We start from the raw sequence: 5,595 nt of genomic DNA, 5'->3' as shown, positions 1-5,595 counted from the left end.
GCAGGCGGATCTCTGTGAGTTCGAGACCAGCCTGGTCTACAGAGCTAGTTCCAGGATAGGCTCCAAAACCACAGAGAAACCCTGTCTCGAAAAACCAAAGGAAAAAAAAAAGAATATACTGGAGAAAGCTGTGCCACTGTGAACATTGTGCTGAAGCTGTTAGATGCTCTTCTTGACAGTTGCAGAAAAAACTCATTCTGGAAGGAGATCCTCTGGATGTAAATAGTATGGCCAGAAGGTCACAAATCAGTGTTCTTCAGACATAACCTGTATGTGAGAAAAACTCTATTAATGTAAAATATGTACATATGTAAACCCTTTGTATAAAACAGATCCTTTCAATTCTTTCATACGCATTAAAACCTCTAAGAATGTGAACAGTGTGATAAAGGCATCATCTGTCAAAGCTTCAGAGACAGTGTTGTGTGGGGTGATGTGAAAAAATACTTACTTACCTCAGATGGGAACCAAAAAAATGATTCTTCTGAAGCCCAACTTGATGAGCCAGTGATTTTATAGGGGTTACTTATAGGACCATGGACAACTCTCAACCAGATACAGCACCAAACCACCCATGCCACCTTGACTGTTGACTACATCTTGTAAACCTACACAATCTGAAGGCAACTGGACTGGTCAGAGCCCACTCCTCATAACCCTGCGGACACCCTCTGTGCGTGTTTTCAGCTTTAGCTTTGGGACTTACAAACTCACTTGTTACTCCCTGAACCTGATGTGTCCTGTTTCCCTCTAGGAGAGTGTTTCAATTCAGAGGATACAGCTGGACAGCAAGCCGTCTCTTCCAGGGACTCTTGTTTTATTATTGATATTTACTGAGCTCTACATTTTTCTCTGCTTCCCTCCCTGCCTCTCCCCTCCACCTTCAATCCTCCCCCAAGGTCCCCATTCTCCCAATTTACTCAGGAGATATTGTCTTTTCCTACTTCCCATGTAGATTAGATCTATGTAAGTCTCTCTTAGTGTCCTCATTGTTTAAGTTTTCTGGGATTGTGGTTTATAGGCTGGCTTTCTTTGCTTTATGTTTAAAAACCACCTATGAGTGAGTACATATGATAATTATCTTTCTGGGTCTGGGTTACCTCACTCAAAATAATGTTTTCTAGCTCCATCCATTTTCCTGCAAAATTCAAGCTGTTGTTATTTTTTTCTGCTGTGTAGTACTCCATTGTGTAAATGTACCACATTTTGCTTATCCATTCTTTGGTTGAGGGGCATTTAAATTGTTTCTAGGTTCTGGCTATGACAAATAATGCTGCTATGAACATAGTTGAGCACATGTCCTTGTGGCATGATTGAGCATCCTTTGTATATATACCCAAAAGTGATATTACTGGGTCTTGAGGAAGGTTGTTTCCTAATTTTCTGAGAAATCACCATACTGACATCCAAAGGGGCTGTGCCAATTTGCACTCCCACCAGCAATGGAGGAGTTTTTCCTTTACCCAACACTCTTTCCAGCATAAGTTGTCCTCAGTGTTTTTGATCTTGGCCATTCTTATAGGTGTAAGATGGAATCTCAGAGTTGTTTTGATTTGCATTTCTCTGATGACTTAGGATGTTGAACATTTCCTTAGGTGTGTTTCAGCCATTTTAGATTCCTCTGTTGAGAGTTCTCTGTTTAGGTCCGTACTCCATTTTTTTTAATTGGATTATGTGTTCTTTCGGTTTCCAATTTCTTGAGTTCTTTGTATGTTTTGGAGATCAGACCTCTGTCTGATGTGGGGTTAGCCATTCTGTAGGCTGTCGTTTTGTCTTGTCGACTGTGTCCTTTGCTTTACAGAAGCTTTTCAGTTTCAGGAGGTTCCATTTATTAATTGTTTCTCTCAGTGTCTGTGCTGCTGGAGTTATATTTAGGAAGTGGTATCCTGTGCCAATGCATTCAAGTGTACTTTCCACTTTCTCTTCTATAAGGTTCATTGTGGCTGGCTTTATGTTGAGGTCTTTGATCCATTTGGACTTGAGTTTTGTGCATGGTGATAGACATGTATCTATTTTCATTCTTCTACATGTTGATATCCAGTTATGCCAGCACCACTTGTTAAATATGCTTTCTTTTTTCCATTTGATATTTTTTTGCTTCCTTGTTAAAAATCAGGTGTTCAAAGATGTGTGGATTGATATCTGGGTCTTCTATTCAGTTCCATTGGCCCCCCTGTCTGTTCTCATGCCAATACCAGGCTGTTCTCAGTACTATAGCTCTGTATTAGAGTTTGAAGTCAGGGATTGTGATGCCTCCAGAAGTTCTTTTATTGCCCAAGATGGTTTTGGCTATCCTGGGTTTTTTGCTATTCCAAATGAAGTTGAGTATCGTTCTTTCGAGGTCTGTGAAGAATTTTGCTGGGATTTTGATGGGCATTGTGTTGAATCTGTACATTCTCTTGAAGTTATTTTTTAGATCATTTTCTTCTGCTTCATCTATATTTGACTGTTCAGGTCTTGCTGTTGTAGGGTCTTTAGGTTTTACTGGTGTTGTGTTGCTCTTTGCTGTGTTGCATGTGTTCTTACCTTTTCTACTCATCTTTTCCTCTAATAGGTGTGTCTGAGATTCTGTTGAATAATCTTCTAGGTGCCAATCAATCCAAAGCTCAGATTCCTCGTGGTACAGTCAGTGTTACAGTTCTAGTTACCCTGTTGGGTACTCCTCTTCCTGGAGATAGCTCGGCGCTCCTGTGCTTTGCTCTGCTCCCTTGGAGTTTGCTGTCTCAGGCTTACTTTGGACTAGGTTGCTGGCTTTGCCCTGTTTCTATACATCCTGGTCTGGATCCCCTCCTGCAGAAGTCCTTGGCTTGAAGTGGGACCTGGAAAGGTTTCTGGCTCCAGTCTACTGCCTCGGAGTTCCCAGGTTTGGGTGTGCCCAGACCCGCAGAGGACCTGCCTACTCTCCCAGAGGTCCCAGGCTTTGCTCCACTCCCTTCGAGTTTGCTGTCTCAGGCCTGCTCTAGCCTAGGTTGTTGGCTCAGATATGTTTCTGTAAATGTCCCTGGTCTGATTCTGTTCCTGCAGAGGTCCCTGGCTTGGGCTTGGTCCTGTAAAGGACTCTGGCTCTGGTCCCCGTACTTGATCTGCTCTGCTCTCATAGAGCTTGCTTTCTCAGGCCCACTGTGGCTTAGGTAGGTGGTTCAGTCCCATTCCTGTGGAATTTGTTGCCTCAGGCCTGCTCCAGCCCAGAGTGGAGTTTGTTGCCTTAGGCCTACTTTGGCCTAGGTTACCAGCTTTGACCTGGTTCTTTAAATCCTGGTCTGGATCCACTCCTGCAGAAGTCCCTGGCTTGGAGTTGGTCCTGCAAATGTCTGTGGCTCCCATCTACTTTCTTGGAGGTCCCAGGCTCAGTTGCACCTAGACCCAACAGAGGACTTGCTTACTCCCTCAGATGGTCCCAGACTCATGCTCAGACCCATAGATATTTGGTTCCTGCCTATTTCCTTTGATGTCCCAGACTAATGCCCAGACTCACAGAGGTCCTGGCTCAGACCTACTCCCTCTGAGTTTCCAGACTCATGGCCTGGACCTGCAGAGATCTCTGGTTCCTGCCTACTCCCTTGGAGGTCCCAGATTCATGCCCAGTCCTGCAGAGGTCCTGGCTTAGGCCTAGTTCCTCAGAGGTCCCAGACTCCTGCCCAGACCCACAAGGTTCCTGGCTTAGGTCTACTCCCTTGAAGGTCCCAGATTCACATCCAGACCCTCAGTGGTCTCTGGCTCTGGCTCACTCGCTCAGCGGTTACTCCCCTGTACCTGTTCCTGTGGAGTTTGCTGTCTCAGGTCTGCTCTGGCCCAGGTCGCTGGCTCAGTCCTGATCTGCCAATGTCCCTGGACGTGATCCTCTAGTGACTCTTAAGTTTTCTTAAAAATTACTTTTTGAACTTTGGAGGGGGTGGTGTTGATGTCAGAAACTTCACTGGTCGTTACGAGTCTCTGAGGTACACCATCATTGTAAAAGAAAGTTTGCTCCCAGGATGAGTTGCAAATAAAAATAACAATTGTCCATGTGCATAGCCATAGATGTTTAGCAGGCAGTTTGTCAGACATGTAACTTATAGCCATTAAAACAGTAGCAATTACTTTGCAGCTGGGGCCTATAATGTCTCCAGCTTTAGGACTTTGTTGTAATAGGAGCAGCGGGGCTGTGTCCCCAGCACCCCGGCCGCCTGCTAGCTTATGCCCGAAATAACAACACACAAACTATTCATTTAAACACTGCTTGGCCCATTTCTATCTAGCCTCTTCTTCTCGCACCTGGACTAGCCCATTTCTAATAATCTGCTCTAGCCCACAAGGTGGCTTACCAGGGAGATTCTAGCCTACGTCCATCCTGGGTCGGAGCCTCATCGTGTGTCCTGGAGAGGGGAGCATTGTGTCTCTGCTCCAGAGAGCAGAGCTGTCTAGTCTGAGCTTACTTCCTCTTCCTCCCAGCATTCTGTTCTGTTTACTCCTCCCACCTATGTCTTAACCTATGAGGGCCAAGCAGTTTCTTTATTGCTTAACCAATGAAATCAACAGATTGATATATGACACTCCCACATCAGGACTTTGTCCTGGCTTATGATACCAGACATGAATTTTCTCCTGTAGATTTGCATTAGATCCAGTGGTAAAGCTTATTGTTGTACCCGTGGTAGTCATGCCATTATTGCTTCAGCAAGCACAGCCTGCCTAGCTTTTTGGTACCATAGCCCACATGGTCTACAGCTGAGCAACGCTGTTAGTGAAAATTCTCTGTAGACTGCATGACACTTGTCACTATGAAAGATAGCCAGTATGGAGGAAACTTGGCTCAGTTCCATGCTTTGTTTTCATGTCCCGCTACCAAAGTGCTTGTTATCTTCAGCATTGGAGTCTTATCCTCTATTTCTGGCATCTAAGCAAGAGCAATGGCAATATGCTTTGTGGGTCCTTAGGATCCTCCTTGGCCAACAGTTCATAGTGAGTAGCCTACCCTTGACAGTGGGATATTCACTTAACACCTTTATGGGCTTTGTGTCAATAGGGTGCGTCCTGTACAACTAAAGAACTGTTGTTTTTACTATCCCATTAAAAAAAATTCACCTGGGTTTGGAGAGATGGCTCAGAGGTTAAGAACACTAGAAGCTCTTCCAAGGTTTCTGAATTTAATTCCCAGCAACCACATGGTGGCGCACAACCATCTATAATGAAATCTGGTGCCTCTTCTGTCATGCAGGCATATATGAAGGTAGAACACTGTATACATAATAAATTTTAAAAAGAAATTAATCTAGTCACAGTATCTTTTCAAGGTAGATGAAAATACCATTGTACATGGTTATCTATAGTCCAGGTCTGTGCCTTGGTGTTTGTGAAATTATTATCTCATTCACTGTCAATTTTCTGTGGGTTCTTAAACACTGAGTTGGGTGAAACCGTTGATGGTACCTTCCTTTGATCCCTGCTTGCATGGAAATTCTGGTAAGATGCCCAGGACAGCTTCTACTCAGGCGAGGGCATATTTCAAGCCCCCATTCACAGGCTTAGGTCCTTTGTGGTGTGTCATTCCCTCATGGGATAAATTGGCTCATGTGTGCCAGGCTGTGGTGGCGCACGCTTTTAATCCCAGCACTC

At 44.5% G+C, this 5,595-nt stretch overlaps 1 protein-coding gene across 1 annotated transcript in view; it reads left to right on the top strand.

Annotated features, from left to right (window-relative positions):
• LOC101999684 (zinc finger protein 709-like) overlaps positions 1-5,595 on the top strand; it is a 55,394-nt gene that overhangs the window by 31,147 nt on the left and 18,652 nt on the right. The window lies entirely within an intron of this gene.

Source organism: Microtus ochrogaster, unplaced genomic scaffold, assembly GCF_000317375.1.
Source record: "Microtus ochrogaster isolate Prairie Vole_2 unplaced genomic scaffold, MicOch1.0 UNK81, whole genome shotgun sequence".
NCBI lineage: Eukaryota > Metazoa > Chordata > Mammalia > Rodentia > Cricetidae > Microtus > Microtus ochrogaster.
Note: the sequence above shows the minus strand (reverse complement) of the source record. Positions and strands in the feature narration are given on the sequence as shown.